General features: G+C 40.4%; 1 long non-coding RNA gene across 1 annotated transcript; it reads left to right on the top strand.

Moving 5' to 3' along the window:
* Positions 1-10594: 10594 nt before the first annotated feature.
* Positions 10595-12316, top strand: LOC308180076. Its single transcript, XR_013940719.1, has 3 exons — positions 10595-11103; positions 11229-11282; positions 11621-12316. It is a non-coding gene; the product is annotated as an uncharacterized lncRNA (long non-coding RNA).
* Positions 12317-17967: the final 5651 nt, after the last annotated feature.

The raw sequence follows: 17967 nt of genomic DNA, 5'->3' as shown, positions 1-17967 counted from the left end.
GCTGCGGAGAGCAGCGAGGTCGCCTCTGGGCCTCCTCTCCTCCAGGCTGGGCAGCCCAAGTGTCCCCAGCCTCCCCTCACAGCACATGCCTTCCAGCCCTGCTGCCTGCTGTGCTGGCCTCCTCTGGGCGCTTTCAGGGACCTCAGCAGCCTTTCTGTGCTGCGGAGCCCAGAACTGCACACAGTACTCGGGGTGAGGCCTCACCAACACTGAATACAGCAGGAGAATCGCCTCTTTTGACCGGCTGGCTGTGCTGTGTGTAATGCACCCCAAAATGGGGTTTGCCCTCTGTCTGGCAGGGCACACTGCTGGCTGGTGCTGAGCCTGCTGCCGACCAGCACCCCCAGGGCCCTTTCTGCCGAGCTGCTCCCCAGCCACCCGGCTCCCAGCCTGTGCCTGTGTCCGGCATTGCTCTGTCCCAGGGCAGAACGTGGCATTTCCCTCTGTTAAACTTCATGCCTTTGCTGATTGACCAATTTACCAATGTATATAAATCCTTCAGCAAAGAGAGATTTTGCAGCTAATGAAAAAGAAAAGGGGGGGGGGGGGGGGCGGATCTTGGTGACCCATAGTTATAGTTCATGCTCCTCCGATTCCTTGCAAGGTCTAGTAATAGGTTTTGTAACCTCACACAGTGATGTGCAACGAGTAGTGTTCTCAGCTAAGTCAGACTTTCATTAAAATTTCATTATTCTGGTTCTCCAGGTCAAAAGACTCAGGAAAAGAGATGTTTATGGAGCAGTGACAGAAAGCAGTGAATGGGCAGGAAATGAAAAGGGCTTCTTCCCTGCAGCAGTTCCCACAGCACTGACTCACGAGGACACAGCTGAGAAGGGACTGAAATTGTTCTGATGTCTCAATTACCAGGGGGAGGTATGGCTTCTCCACTGCAGCACCTCATCCAGGAAACACAGCCAGAGCCCTCAGGATTGTGTGGTCAAAGGGAACAAAGTATGACAAGAAGTCTAACACGCGGTCATGACCACTCAGACATGATCAACATGTATCTGCTGCTCCTCCTTCCTGCCTTGGGTATTTTTCTGCTTCTTTCTCCTTCTACAGTCCTGGTTACAAGAAAATGCTGCCATCTGAATGTATTATGCTTTTGGTGATATTTATGCAAGCTGTACTGGTGTTGTACATACTTCATTGTATGTAACTGGTGTTACTTCATTTGTGCACATTTTAAAGGTATATAAAGCTTCTATGCTACATTTTGGTTGCCTGATTATTCCAGCAGTTTATAGATGTTCTCTGACCCAAATATATCAGAGATGGACAAAGATGGTGAGGCAGAGCTTAATTCATTTCCAATATCTGTGTCAGATGAACAAGAATGGACACTGTAAAAAGCTCTCTAGTGCTCTCTTGACCTGGAAGATGCAATTTCTTTCCCCCAAAAGTTAGAACGAAGGATAAAAAACAGTCTTTTTTTTTTTTTAACTTTGCTTTTTATATTTTTGACATCCCTTTGTACAGTTTATGAATCATTCGATATTACCTCTCTGCCTTGGAAATGTTTCCCAGCTAAAAACCAGCCAGCTGGCAATGCGTGACACCAGTTTCTGTAGCTGTGCACACCCCATTCATAAAAGTGCATGGAGACTGGAGGCAGTGCTTTGCATGCTGTTGACTGCAGGTGAGAGGAGGGAAGACAGCAAACCTGCCTACACTGGGCACAGGACCTCATAGTCTTAAATAAGCTGCAAACTGTGAAGAAGCAGAGGTGAGCAGGGGAGACTGAGCATGGGGATGTTTCAAGGCGTAAAGTCCTATGTGAGGAGTTTGCTGGCTGCAGGTAACGGTTTGGCTCAGTGACAGTGTTTAGGAGTAGTAAATGAAGCTTCCTCGCTTTCATTTTGCCTATGTAGCATTTACTCCCTTCTCTCTAAGTAGGCAAAAACACCAAATAAATTACTTTAGCTACTTTTAAATTTCATTATTACACAATAGGACCCATGGGGCAATCCCACACATCTGGGGCAAATATGCAGTAGATTTTGTTTGTTCATGCAGTAATCATGTTAAGTGTCACATTAGCTATTATTAAAGATTTTCAGCTGCTGTCACAGTCACTGGCTCAACTAAGAAGTATAGAAAGCAGGATAAACTTCAGAGAGATGTGTTAAGGGGTCTAAGTAGCTCCTCCTCTATCACAGGCATGAATCAGTGCAGTGCTTCCAGGCATGGCTAAATAGAGATTTTGCCAGACCCTTTCCTGAAATGCTCTTTTGTTTCTAGCAGTAAATATCACCTTGTGATTTACTTCTTGGATAGCTTCACTCAGTGAACGGTTTCTGATCAATCCACACTTCAACACATTCTACTTTACAACACCATCCTACTCCTCTCCTGGAAGAGAGAGAGAGAGAGACGGCTGTGTGTTGAGAAATACAGCCTGTCTCACAGCTCCAAACACAATGATACCAGTCCCCTTCTCTGAATCCCTTTGGGACCCTCACATCAGCTTTGTTTTGTCAGGGAAGAAGGCTCCATCCCATATGAGTGCCTTCAGCAGATTTCTTATCCCGAGAACAAACCACAAATTAGCTCAGTTGCCTTCCTCCTTTTCCCCTCCAAGCTTAATACCTTCAGTTTAATACCTTCCTTCTTGACCTGAGCCCAAGTATATCTCCTTTGTGGTAAGCAGATGGAGTATACTCCATCTTCTGAGTGATGCAAGTGCTGAATATGAAGAGTTTGGTGGGTAATTAATGATGATAAATAATACAAATTCCCAAAGTTTCACAGAGGGAATTAAAAGAAGCATGGGATTGACGCAGTGCAGTGCCGATGACAGGTCTCAGTCAGTAGTGTGCAGACTCTGGAGGCCACGTAGTGATCCTCATTTTCTCCGGTGCCCTCTGTTCTCATTGTGTCCCCAGGAGGCACCAGCATCCTGCTATGTTGGTTTGTTGGCTGCCCTGATGTGTGCCCAGGCACCGTGCTAGCTGGAAAGCAGTGATGAGGACAGGGTACAGACCATGCTGCATCCTATAGCCAGATTCCTGGCTCTAATGAAGCTTTTTTTCTGCATCATCTAATGCGGTGGGGACAATCCTGTAGGCAAGGATCTTTATAAGAATACAGTTATTCCTAATCTGTAAATACCACAAAGATGGTAACAGAGAAGGAATGAAACCATGTATATCCTCCTCCTCCAGACCCTCCAAGGAGAATGAAAAATGAGTCCTCTTGTGGCTAGGAGCTCCCACTGAGTGCGTCCTCTTCTCTGTGTTGTGAGGGTCTTAGAAGCCTAATGGAGCATGTCACTTCTTGACGATGCAGCTGGGGCCATATACTGCTATGGCATCATGTCTGGGAAAAAATGTAATTGCTGAGATCTGGACCCAAATGTTGGTGAAAAGAAAGGAACAGCGTATGTGTAAGTCTCAAAGCAAATATTATAACTGAGATGCGGTTGATAGCACACCAGATCCCTTGATTAAACATAAAGTTACTGTGCACAATGTAAGAAGCTTGGGAAAGGGAAAAAACTTCTGACTACTAATTAGCTGTAAAAAAAGGCTATCAACAGGTTCTTTCTGAAAAGTTGTTTATTATGCATCCCTTTTCTGTATTTAGAAGAAAGGGCTGACTTGCATCCTGGGCAGTGGTGGGGATGGAGAAATTCTCATCTGTGCTATAGCTGAGCTAATGGAGCAAACAAAAGACACAATGTGAAAGCACAACTGATTTTGCAATGCTCTTTTGAAACACACTATGGGAAGGCATGACTTAGAGACTTCTCATTCTGTGATAATTACAAGTGGAGAGTATAGGATGAATAGGAAAAAAAAATTGTCTAAGGATCAGATGATGAGAAAGCCTAAGGATGGTATGGCATGAAAGACCAGAAGTTCCCCATTGAGTGGTAAACAAGATCTTGCTTTGATACATAACAGAGCAGATTATTATGAAAAAATAGCAGCTATGCAGTAGTCATTAAAGTAAAAGGCGTTTAGAACATTAGAAACATTCAGTGTTTCTCTGCAGATATTCTTCCATCTGAGTCTGCTGAGGACAAGTAAAAACTAAAAAAATAAATTATAATCACAGGGAAAAGAAGAGAGACCATCTACTGCTTGCTTATTAGGAATTTTCTTTTCCTCATTGCATACTTTAAATCATTAAGTTAATAGATAGCCTTTGTACTTTGTAGCTCTTTGAAAGCATCCATGCTAGAAGTCGTGTTATTCCACATGTTCATAAGTCTTATGGAAAAATGAGGTAATGAAATTTGTTGATGACGCTCTATTATTTCAGGCAATAAAATAGAATTCAACTGTGAAGAGTTGCAGATGGCTCACAATACTGAGTGACTGGGCAAAAAATAGCAGATGAGATGCTGATAAATATTGCACATGGGTAAAACCGTTCTTAACCATGTATAACAGTGATGGGCTCTAAATGAGCTATCAGCATGCAGAAAAAGCAATGTTTGAGTTACTGTTGACAGTTCCATTAAAATCTCAATGCCGTGTTCAGGGTCCATCAAAAAGGTAAATAAAACATTAGGAATTCTGAAGAAAGGAACAGAGAACAAGCAGAATAATAATCCTCTGCCAATCCTTTTACCAGCTCATAAAGTATGTTTGTGTTGTGAATATTATGTGCTGTCCTGACTCTTTCATCCTCCAAGGGGATAGAAGTAGAAAATATACAAAGACAGGCAAGAGCCATTGAAGGTATGGAATTACTTTTATATAAGGAAAGTTTAAAGAGCTCAAAATGTTTTCATTGCTGAGAAAGGGCTAAGAGAAGATATGGTGTGTACAGTTGTGAATGATGTGTAGAAACGAACAGGAACTCAAATTCACTATTTCTTGCAACAAAATATTTGAAGGTCCACTGATGAAATTCTCAGGTAGTATGATTAAAACTTTAAAAATGGGGGTGGGGGTAAGAGATGTAAAATGAATAATTAAACATGGATTAATCACCACAAGATCTCATGGCTGCCTGAAGTTTAGATTGATTCAGAAACTGATTAGATGAGTTTGCAAGGAGAAGGCCCATGCAAGACTACTAAGCAGGCTTTATTTTCTTTCTGGCTCAGGAAATATACCTTCATATGTTCACTATTTTTATAACATTTCCCTCAACCTCCTTTACCAGACCCAGTCAAGGACAGGATACAGAATTAGATGGGACTTTGTTAGACTGAATGTGGGCTCTATGATGTTGATTTTTAAAAAGCGTGTTTAAAAATGTATATTAAAAAAAATAAATAAATGAGCAGACAGGGTTTCCTTCTCTTTTTGAAGGCACTGTGGTCAAATCCTCTCAGCATGTCTTGTTGTTTTTCTCCAACGAGCTCCCAGGATGATGGTCTCTTGTGGGACGCTGGACTAGCTTCTCCAAGGCACCCAAGGGAACAGAGATGAAAAGCTGAGGCTATCCTGAGGAATTCATGAGCTGGCTACCTCTCAGGAACTGTATGTCTCTCTGTGGAACAAGGTCAAATCTAGACCCAAGTACCTTTCCTGAGCAACACAAGAAGAAAAGATCCGAGTACTACACAAGGTATCCTTAGGGAGCCAACAGAATAATTGCATCATTCAGATTAAAAACATTCTCACTCACAAGAGTGGTGGACAAGAAGCAGACTGATACATGTGCACCTCAAAAAACAGCATCTCCATGTCACATAATTATTTGAAAGCTACTTAGGACATTTGATGGGGTAGATTCCTCATCTCTCACAGGTTACCCTTGCTAAGCTTTCTGAAAGAAAAAAAAAAAAAAAAAAAAAAAACAAAACAAAAAAACACATCAAGGGAAGCTTTACAAAAAGCCAGGGGGATCTGGGGATCTCTCTTCTCTCATGTTAGACTCCAAATGAATTTGAAGAGCTGTCTTTTGAATTACTGACTCAATTTGACCAGTGAGCACAGACAGAAGTTCTCTTTCATAAGGGGATGGCACGCATTTTGGACTTGGATGAAGGTCATAAAATCATAGGCCTTGTTTATTTTTATAAGTCAAACGCTACAGAATATTTCTGTGTAGTACTTGTTAGACCAGTCCTTGGTTCAACTTAACTTGGGCTAGTTAGTACTCTCCTGGAGAACTGTAGGGCATACCTGATGAGTCAGCGCAGGCCAACGAACTGTCTGCCAACAGCCAGTTTTACAGGATAAAGGAGTTCAACAGTATGGACACACTGTCATTCTTCTTTTGACACTCTTCAGTTGGCCTCCATTTTCCTTGACCCAAAGTGCCCAAAGCTGGACAAGATATTCTTTCTGAGGACTTACTGATACATTAGGTGTTTTGCCAACTCCAACAGTACATGTTATGTTCTGCTGGCAATACACTACAATCCCACAAATCCTTTTCTGAAGAGCAACCCAACTAGCTAGTACCTATGCACCTGAAAAATATTTTCTTCGGGCATTCCCTTGCAGTTGTCCTTGCTGATTTTTTTTCATGACTTTAATTTGTCAAGACAACTTTGAAACCTAAACCTGTTTCTCAACCCTGCCTTGGGTCATCTCTAAATGATAAAACACAGGATGGTTTGGGTTGGAAGGGACCGTAAAGATCACCAAGTTCCAACCCCCTGCCATGGGCAGGGACACCTCCCACTCCAACCTGGCCTTGAACACTTCCAGGGATGGGGCATCCACAGCTTCTCTGGGTAACCTATTCCAGTGCCTCACCACCTTCTTAGTAAAGAATTTCTTCTGAATATCTAATCTAAATCTCCCCTTTTTAGTTTAAAGCCATTACTCTTTGTCCTATCCCTACACTCCCAGACAAAGTGTCCCTCTCCAGCTTTCTTGTAGGCCCCCTTTAGGTACTGAAAGACTGCTATAAGGTTTCCCTGGAGCCTTCTCTTCTCCAAGCTGAAAAAAACAACTGCCTCATTCTGTCTTCATAGGAAAGGTGTTCCAGTCCTTCAGTCATCCTCATGGCCCTACTCTGGACTTGCTGTAATAGGTCCATGTCCTTCATATATTGGGAGCCCCAGAGCTGAATGCAGTACTCCAGTTGGGCCTCACAAGAGTAGAGAGGGGGAGAATCACCTCGCTTGACTTGTTGGTCATGCTTCTTTTGATGCACATTGCAAGAACACATTGCAAGTTCACGTTGAGTTTCTCATCAACCAACACTCCCAAGTCCTTCTCCTTAGATCTGCTCTCAATCTGTTTTCCACTGAGCCTGTATTTGTGCTTGGGATTGCCCTGACTCAGGTGCAGAACCTTGCATTTGGTCTTGTTGCACTTCATGAGGTTCTCACAGGCCCACTGCTCAAGCCTGTCCAGGTCCCTCTGGATGGCATTCCTTCCCTTAAGCATATCAGCCCCACCACACAGCTTCGTATTGTCTGTAAACTTGCTGAGGGTGCACTCACTCCCACTGTCCATATCACCAACAAAGATGTTAAACAGCACCAGTTGCAATCCCAGCTCCTGAGAAACATAACTCATCACTCACCTCCGCTTGGACATCGAGCAATTCTTTGAGTGCAATCATCCAGACAATAAATTATGAGCAGCTTCACTGATGCAAATACTGAGCCGAATCAGAGCAGAAGGAACTCTGTAAGATCCCTTACTACCTTTTTATATTTTGTCAATGAGCTAATTCTTAATACAGATACAGACCTTGTTTTGTATACAATGTCCAGTAATTTCATCCAGACTGTATTTCTTTTGCTGGTTTATAAGAATATCATGTAAGATCAAATCAAAAGATTTCCTAATGTGAAGTTCTATGGATTAGTTCCACATCTCCTTTTTTACCACAGAGGAAAATTAGATTATTTTTATACAATTTGTTCTTTATGAAATCCTACAGTCTGCTTCTCAACTATTTCTTTATCTCACAGGTACATTCTAACTACTTCATTATTTGATCTGAATTATTTCTCAGAGCTCAGGTTAAGCTCACTGATGTATAGTTCTCCATATCCTCTTCTTTTCACAGGGAGAGACACTACCAGTGACCTACAAAAATGAGAAGGCTCTTTCTTTAAGAAGTAGAAGGAAGGAAAATGCTTGTTATGGAGGGCATATGCCAGGCCAATTGACCAGGTCTAGTGTAAGTGATGAGAACACCCACTGTTCATGGTGGACTGAAGAGATGCCTCATGGTGGCCTGCAGCTTCCTCACGAGGAGAGTGGAGGGGCAGGCTCTGAGCTCTGCTCTCTGGGGACAGGGACAGGACCCAAGGGAATGGCATGGAACTGGGACAGGGGAAGGTCAGGCTGGGTGTTAGGGAAAGAGTGGTCGGGCACTGGGACAGGCTCCCCCGGGCAGTGGTCACAGCATCTAGCCTGCCGGAGTTCAAGGAGTGTTTGGGTAATGCTCTCACACACATGGTCTGATTTTTGGGTGGTGCTGTGTCGAGCCAGGAGTTGGAGTCAATGATCCTTTCCAACTAGAGATATTCTTTGATTGTATAGATGTCTTATGAAAAGAAATTTTTACTCAAAGGTGGAAGAGCCAAGAGGTCCAGGAATGCCCAGAGCCCTCGCTTTGAAATAAAGCAGACCGACAGACTTCTTGAATGGGCGTGAACTGTGTAACATATATATTTGACTGAAAGTAGGGTCTCTTCCCAGAAATTCTGCTGTAATAGTACTTCTAAATAAAGGAGTCAAAATAAATATATAGAAATAAATATTATTCATTAATTATTCCATTATGGAATTTTCTTTGCAATTTTCTAATAGAATCAATCCAGAATTTTATCAATTCCATTGCCTGTACTTCATCTGAAGAAAAAAAAAAAAAAAGAAAAAAAAAAGAAGAAGATAAATTTATTCTTCCACCTATCTTGCCTGCTTTTGGTGAAGTATTTTTTACATTATTGCTAAGCAATTTTTCAAAATTCCTAAGTTCTTATCAATGGGATTGGGACCATGAAGGACAGCACTTGCGCAGAACAAACTGCCTAATGATGGATGGGACCATCCATGGAGCATTTTTACATGGCCCAGACTGACATAAATTGCAGGTAAGATACCATAAAAGCTAATGTAAGGATTTGATTTAAAATAATAATAATTAAATTATAGAAATATAGTTAGTGTTGCTCAGCACAATTTTCTGGATAACAAAAATCTTGTCAAGCAAATATGATTTCATTCTTCAATAAGATGACATTTAATGATTAAATGTAAGTGCACTGACATAACAGACTTACAGTGTGTAAAGGCATTTGATTTAGTAACTCATGACACTCTGATTAAAAACATAGAATTATAGGAAAGAAAAAAGAGGCTGAAGAGAAAAATCATTATCTCATCGACAGATTTCAAGTTTCTTCCAACAGGGAAATCACTGAAGAAGGATTTATCTTCCTTGTAAATCTTCCCCATTACTCAGTAATCTCATCAGTGATCTGCAAGTAGATATACAGTCACTTCTGGTAGATCACAGACAGAAGTTAGTGAGGTGGTCAACAAACACTAAAGACCAGGGAAACATAACATGTTGGGTTATTCAGTAAATTCCCACATTGAGGAAAGTCCATTGGGTTGTAAGAGAGATGGGCATTCTTCTCAAAGAGAGGCCTGCACATGGAAAACCAGGGTGTCTGATAGATGTGTTGATCTTTCAGAAGAGAATCAAACCAATACAATCTTTATGGAAAATACCTTGGTAAAAAGGGTGAATAAAATTGGTCATCCTGCATAATGAACTGGGAAAGACCAACATTCAAGTGTTCCTTAGTACCATTAAATTGGTACTTACCAATTGGTAACAGAAATTAAAATGAGAACAAGGCTGGAAGGTGGCATTGAAAGCATGTTTTCAGATGCTCTGAAGCATCTGAAAAAATATATATTTCAGCTTCAGGGCAATACCAACAGCAGGAGAGTGCACTTGGACTGCTGCTGCTGCTGAGCCACCTAGGTACCAAACTACCTGTAAAGCACATATATACTCTTTAAGGTGAAGCTCTCTGAGTATGAGTGAACTTCATATGTAAGTGTTCTACCATGTCCACACAGAAAAAGGTGTGATGGCACAGCCTTCTGCTTGAAACAAAGAAAGACTAGATGTCCACACTTCATTTTTATATATTTTAACTAATCTAAGTTAGTCATGAAAAAATAAGTCTAATGAAAAAGTATGATGCATTGCATGGACTGAATTCAGACAGTATCTTAAGTTTTCATGACTTTTTTTCCTTGTAAATGCTTGCAATCTGGCAAGTGTTAGGCTACTTGTCACTACTGTTTGTCTTCTGAATTTAAATGTGATTTGCTGAAGTGTTTTGTAAGGTTCAGGCATAATAAAGATCTATGAAATTTCATAGACCATGCTGAGACCTTCTCTTACACTGCGACTTCATTTTATTTATTAGTGCTACAGATGTAATGGGCTCATGCTATAGAGAGGGAAAGAAAGGCTCTAAATAGGAGCAGTAAACATTTATGCAATGGCCAGAAAAGTGTAACACTGATTTATTATTTTATTGTTGAAAATGTGATTGTGCTTTTTAAATCTGTGTCTGATTACTAATTCATTCAGTGCCCTTGTCTTCATACCAGTTATCGTGAATGATTTGTGAAGGTGGATTGGATGACAGAGGAAGTGCTCTTGGCAGTGGTGACGATGTGAAGGCGCTTGTCATCCAGGCGTCATTAATGGCCTGACACTGCAAGTAGTGAGCAACTGCAATGCTTGCTGACTTCAGTGTAAGGCTTAAGCTTTCTGAAATTCAGGCTCTAAGTTACTGTGCAATGAACCGAACCTGCCAAGACAAACAATTAAGTCCATGTGTCTGAATTAATTATAGGGGCACAGGGTATTGTTAGCTGTGATTGATATAACCTGGAATTGATTGGAAACAAAGCTTTAACATTCTTTGTTAGTGGGAAACGTACACACAGTGCAGAAGGAAACAGACGCAGCATTATCTCTTTCATCTAGGCAGCCAGAGCACCAGGAAGAGCAGTCTGTGTAGTTTCTTTGAAGTTAATGGCATTAATTATGCTGTCTGAAGATGCACTAATATGGAGGCATGTTTTGAAGGCAGAGACACTGTGGTCCTCATCCTCACTGCATCCACTTGTGAACTCACATGAGGGCAGGATGTTTCTGAGTTGCACCTGCTCAGAGTGGCCTTCCTCCAGTTTCCAGGTATGAACAGCTTCCCCCCAAGGTTGTTTCCACAACCCTGTTGTGGACAATATCTCTTGCAGGAGAGACAAGCAGGTTCTCTTTACTTACAAGTGACAGAATGTCCAAAATGGTTGTATTTATAGGTAGAAAGCGAGACCCAAATGAGGACATGACAGTGGCTGGATCAGAGACAACAGGTGAGTGAAATCATTTGTTGACAGATATAGGAAGTTGAGTTTCTTATGAAAAGCTCCCTTATATGCTTCGTTTGCCTTTCCTTCCACCACTTTTTTACCTGCAAATCACAGCAACGACTCCATGTCACATATAATACATGCTACAGATCTTCTACTTCTGGCCTAGGGGGTAATTTTCATGTCACCAAACAGGCTGTTCTTGTTGGCAAGTAACAAACATGATAGACAAAGAAACATTTTCCCTTCATCTTTTAAATTCTACTTTTTTTTTCTTTTTTTTTCCCCCCATGCCTTGCCTTGATGTGTGTTCCTAACTCTCATTTTAAATTCTGTAACAGGCAGCATCCTAGAATTGCTGACACCAAACTCCACAGCGCAATCTGACACATGACCACTGGGGAGTGGGGAGAAACAATTTGGAGAGTTAATATATTTGAATTAATTGGCCCAGCAGAAGCAGAGGGAAGAAGACGGTGGAGAAAAAGGCGTGGGCTAGCTTTGTGTTTGGTACCGGTTGTCCAGTTTGTATTTGCTGATTTCACCGAAAATAAGCACCTGCTTCTAGTTGCCCAGAATTTTCGTTCACTGTGTTACCAGTTGTTACCAGAAGCTAAAAGATACATCCTAATTTCTACTGTTCTAGAGCAGTAACAAAAATGGGGAAAGACTGGTGGATTGGCTTGTTTTTGTTTTTGTTTTGTTTTGTTTTTACTCTTGATGATTGTATAAAAAAAAATAAAAATAAAAAGGGGGTTTATTGAAAGTGGGAATTTCAGCATGGAGTCTGCAAGAGTAAATGACAATATTTTGGATGAGGTTTGAAGCCTCAATGTTCACTAGACTTTTGAATGACATCTACTGTGTCATTTTAGACTTCCTCTTCTTCAAAATGACCAAAGGATGTGTTGCTTGGAGACATAGAAATGCAAATTATCCTTACTAGAAGTTACCACATCTTCTTGACTTCTTTTTCAATGACTTCCAAAAATTAAGTTTTCAAATGTATGTTTAGCCCCATAAATAACTGCAACAAAATTTACAAATATGCATTTTGAGCCAAAATTTGCAAATTTACTCTTCAGTGCCTTAATGTCTCTAGAAGATTCTTTTTAACTATCTGTATTTTTTAAAAAAATGTTATTCTTGAATAATAACATAATTTATGTTACCTTTAATTCAGTCCAAATTCAGTTATTTTTACCATCTATATTTAGTGTTTACTTACTGGAGCATGCTTAGTCTTCCTGTGTAAAATCTCTCAGTGAAGGTCAAGTCTCTTTGCATGTAAATTTTCAAAATTTAAGAGATGTATGGGTTAAGCAACTTCTTCTTTGGCAAACCCAACAGGAAAAACTCTAAGTTAGCTTGTCCATTAATTTTCCTGAAAAGCAGCAATAAATTAAGTTTTCTAAACACCCACTTCTGAAAAAAAAAAAAAAATATATATATATATATTTTAATGGTATTTGGATAGCAAAAGATTCTGACCATATGAATACACCTTCAAATCTAAACTGAGTGTTCTCATTCCTGATTTGAAAATTTTGCTTCTTCCTTTGCTAGCTATTAGAAGTAAAGGCATTCCTTATTACAAAAGTAGGAATGTAGATAGCCTTCTAAATTAAAGAACGTAGTCAGAATATTGTGTGCCCAGTAAAGAAGTGTGCACATTTGACTATATGCAACTCAACATAATCGACATAGACATTAATTTCCTGTGCAAAATGCTATGAAGTCAGTGATGACACCTATAAGGTGGGGGGCAACCAACTCCAAAGTTACGGTGAAAATGGCAGATGAGCACCATAAACAATTTGCAGGAGAAAAAAACTTCTTTTGACAGTCACAGGCAGAAGGAAAGCAACTCACACAGCAGTTCTCCTGAGTTGCATTAGAAGTCAGACTGGGTTTCAACATTCCCTGGAAGCCCTTAACAGATCAACAAAGAAAAAGAAAGAAGGAGAGCACTGAAGGGCATACCTACAGCACCTGAGACTATATGAGAAAAAACGACAGACATATTTATGGCATGAGCTTCCTTCGAGTTTGTATTCTGTAACAAGCAAAAGAGCAGCATTGACTCCAAGTGCACTGATTCCCTAAGAACAGCTACTCATCCACTTTTAGGTACAGCGTATCTTAGAAATGCATGTGCAGACCATTAAGAACAATGATGATACAGACAGGCAGAGTACAAGACTATTATTCCTCTCCACTGGCCCTGCAAATTTGCTCTGTGTATTTTTTGTTGAATAAATTCCCTCAAAATCCCATTGGAGTCCTCAAGACAGAATAATTGTAATCCATCTTTTTCCCCAGTGTAATCCTCATACAGTCATTTAACAACTTTGAGGGGGAAAAAAAAAAGAGCTTGAAAATAGCAATGACAGCTTAGAAGTGGTTAGAGTTAAGTGGTATAAAATTTCACAACAACCTGTTAGATTTTCAATATAAAATGTTTACCTTTCCCTTCCTTTCCAAGGACAGTAAAAGCAGAGGGGTAGATCTTGCAGAATACTATGTTTAGCTTAATTCTTTACCAGCAATCCAAGCTTCTTCCAGGGAAGGTTAAATGGACCAAACTGGAAAGCAACTTTTGTATTTGCTATTGACTGATTCACTCCAAATCTTACTGTCCACCAATATCATATGGAGCCCATTGCAGCTAGAGTTCCTGAGTGATAATTTCCTGATAAATATTTGGTGGTTTTCAGCCCAAGACTGCAGTCTTGCAAGAATACATCACTAAGAACAGAACTACAGAAACATAGTTCAACCTCAATAATAAATTCTGATCTAATGAAATGCTCTAGTTAATGAGATATACTGGTAAGATTTAATCAATTTCAGTACATGCCTCTAATCCCCATTTCCAAAGCACATGCTAGTGGTCTAAATATTTGAGTTTCTATTTCTCAACCTTCCCAAAAAGACTCATGGAAAACAAGACTGACGTGTCGAAGGATTGTGAAAATTGCACCCTTTCTCCCCTGAACACCTCCAGGATACTGAGTGTTCACCTATTCCCAGTGCTTACACACCCTCCAAGATGCATCAGACATGAATGTGGAAAGTATTAAGCTTTTCTGAAGTCCTGAATCTTGGTTAGTTTGACTCATTATGGAGTCTGTTAGTCTTCAGCTGTGCCTGGCAAATATAACCTCTGCCAGTTTCTGAGGAAAGGACGCCCCTTTTCCCTCTTTCACGTTTGTCAGAACTCCTGGCCAGCTCTTGCACCTTGGCTAGTCTTGAACTTTGAGATGGTGAGCCAACGTAAAATGTCATATATGCCATATGTTATCTGTAGTCCTTTAAACAATTCTGGGAACACTGGCCTGCCCTCCTTACAAGCTGTCTGTGGGCTTTGTTGCGCCAGTAATTTCTTACATCCAGTGGGCTTCTGGGCAGGTTCTCTGTGCTGGCAGCCCCCTGGAATGAATGAGTTACTAAACAGTAGATTTCTTGTACTGAAAGAGTCACCACCACAATCATGTTAACTGGCACAATGTATTTAATTGGCTGGTTCAGGGGGATGATGGTAGTCCAAAAGCAATGTTTTACATGCCATCAGGAGGATCATATTGCAGCGCTTTCTTAATGATATCAAAGAAATCAGTAGCAAAGAAGCTCTTTCATTACTCATAAACTATGACAGTAAAATGGAAAATGAGCAAAGATGATCATTTGGTTTGAAGTTTAATAAAGTTATGAAGAGCCAGCTAGCTCTGCTGTCTGAAATGCAGTTGGGAACAAAGAAGGAGGCAATAATACACAGTAGAGCAAAACTGTATTTTAACATACCAGCACTGCAAACAGAGATGGAGATTCTCAGCTTTGTCTTCCAGAAAGGGCCTGCAGCTCCGTAATAAGAAACTTTGGTGAATCCAGCATCCAGGCAAGGCACAGACAACCCAGCAACTGTTCTCTGTTGGTTACAGCTTTTAACAACTTTTGGATGCAGAAAGCTGAGAAAAGAGCTGACAGGAAGACACTGCAAGAAGCATCAACACTGGGACTAGAATGGGGAGGCAAAGAGCAGCTGAGGATAGGGTGGCCATGCAATGACAGAATTCACATTTCTTGAGAAAGGAAAAAAATAAAGCAAAATAAGCTGGCTTCAGAAAGTCAGCCTTCCAGAAAATCATCTGAGATCCAAATCTGGAAGGGGAAAAGGGAGTTAAAGGGAGCTTGAGTGTCCTCAAAGGAACAGATCCCAGGATATGTTTTGTGGTGCAGCTAGCTAAACAGACACTGGGCAGAGTGAATGAGAACCTAAGCAAAGAAAAGATAATAATTTCCTCTTCTTGGGAAGGACAGCAGCAGGTATATCAGATCTCTCTGATTAGGGGCCTGAGGATCTGCCCCCAAACAGGGGTAATCATGAGGCAGGCTGTGCTTTAGTACTTACTTCTAGTGAAGTTGAGTGTGCCTGTCCCTTAAGTCACTATCTAACCAGTTGTCCCTTCAGAACAAAGTCCATATTATCAAGTCAATCAAAATAAATAAATAAATAAATAAATAAATCTATGGAAACCTCTTATAGATACTCTTCCACCTCAGCCTCCATGCTGCTCTCTTCACTTCACCATGCATTTCTTCCTGGCAAATTCTTGCCCTCCTATTTCATCTTCTACCACCTCTTCAGGATCTCTGATGCCAGTTTCAAATCTCTGTACCTTTCATTGTACTCACCTTTCTGGCACGTATCTGACACAGCAGAAGTGCTAGGTTTTTATGCAGGAGTCATATTTTATCCTGTTTTCCTTTAAACTGCAGATTTAAAAAAACTGTCTTGTTCATTCCAATATGTTAAATAAGGATTAGATAAAAATAATAGCAGCAGTTTCTTCTGGTCATCGCAGTGCCTCTTCCTTAGCAAATTTTCAATTAATAATAATAATAATAATAATAATAATAATAATAATTTAAAAGAAGATTAGAAAGAGTAAAGACAACCACAAAGTTCAGGTGTGAAACAGTGGGTACAATGCTATCTATGTGGTAGTCGATGTGAGTTTTGTTATTGCTTCCAGCAACCTACTTAGGGCTCAAAGTACCCCACACATTACATTACATTACTATCATGTACGCCAGAATGATTTGTCCTGCATTTCCTGTAAAATCTCATTTCTTCCCTGATCTTATTATAGACATTGCAGCCATGGAGTAGAATTAAACATCCTGGTCACTTTCACAGATAAGAAATTTTTGGCTTCTGTTTCTGGATTTGGGAGGAAAAACATGTAAAATATATTTATCAGAAGTTGTCAGCACAACTAGAAAGGAACACCAACCTTCCACACAGGGCAGAAGAGGTGAGCAGTTTTAAGGGAGCAGTTCAATTGCGTCCAACTCTCTATATCTTTTCCCCAAGTATTCTATTTTATAGCATTAACACAGAAAATCTCAAGATCAAAACATTGCTCTTTTCCAAACTGTAGAAACTGAGCCACAAAGCCTTTAATAAAAAAGTTGCAGTTCAAGAATCAAAGTTAACTGAGGCTGATGTATCATGATCTTGCAGAAATAGGTAATTGAAAAAGCGGGTCTGGAGAAGGACCAGGTGATGGGGAGGAGTACTGAACAAGTGGAATCAGCAAACAAAAAGCAAGAGTAGATGAGGCAGCAGTGGGTACAGAGTGGATTAGGGTCAATCTCCAACCTCCAAGCTAAATAGGGACTGAGCTATGATGGCATCATGGATTTCAAAGAGGCAATCATCAAAAAGTGGGAGAGTGTGCCCAGAACCAGCAGAGGTTGTCTGAATGAACCCAAGCAGCTGGTCCATCTGGCTAAAGGAACTGAAGTTCCCACAGCTGAGATGGCCAATGCAGAAATGAAGACAAGAAACCCAGAAAAAAAAATTAAAAAAAAAATAAAAATGGGCAGTTAGAAAAGAAGTTGTAACAAAATTAGCATGCAGTCAAGGCACATAGATTGGAAGAAACAAGTGTTTATCTACTTTAAAAAACTCAAGGGGAGGAATATGCTTAGCCTTAAAAATATTGCTTTTTCTGTCTGTTTTCTTCAGACACTGCCTTTCTACTCCTCTTTGCAAGTTCAGTACACTTGAGCTGCGTGCAGTTTATATGCTGTTTTCTACTACCACACAGTTACTGTTTCCTTCTGTTCCTTAGGGAAAGATCTGATCCTCCCAGCACCAGTTCTGATTAAAAGACGTAGATTTCTTGTAACAAGAAAAAGTCTAATAGTATTAATTGATGCTTCTCCACACAGGCAAATAATGTTTTGCACATGTCAAAAGCTGTATTAAATAGCCATGTTAAAAACTCTCAGCAGAGAAATACTCACACAGGAAAGATTGTGCAGATGCAGAGTGCAGCACTTACAAACTTTGCAACATCTTACACGAGCCCAGATGCATTCATGCCAATTATTTGAGTAAAAATTTCCAAGAATATTGGCCAATATCCTTGCTTCATTTTATTTTGGGAATACCTGATAAAACTCTCTGTTTCTAAGATGTGGCATTAATGTTTTTTTATTACCATTGTCTCCAGTAATTTCCCCTTTTCCCAATCTTCCATCACTCCCACGAACAGTATGATGACAATGCTACTTTTTTCAGCAAGAACCCGCCTCAGCATGTCATGATGAAGATTGATATCCAGATCCTCAAAAAGTTCATACGTGCTCTTCTTAAAACTATCAAAGCCTCAAAATA

The sequence above is a fragment of the Anser brachyrhynchus genome, assembly GCF_964034855.1.
Source record: "Anser brachyrhynchus genome assembly, chromosome: 1".
Lineage (NCBI taxonomy): Eukaryota > Metazoa > Chordata > Aves > Anseriformes > Anatidae > Anser > Anser brachyrhynchus.
Note: the sequence above shows the minus strand (reverse complement) of the source record. Positions and strands in the feature narration are given on the sequence as shown.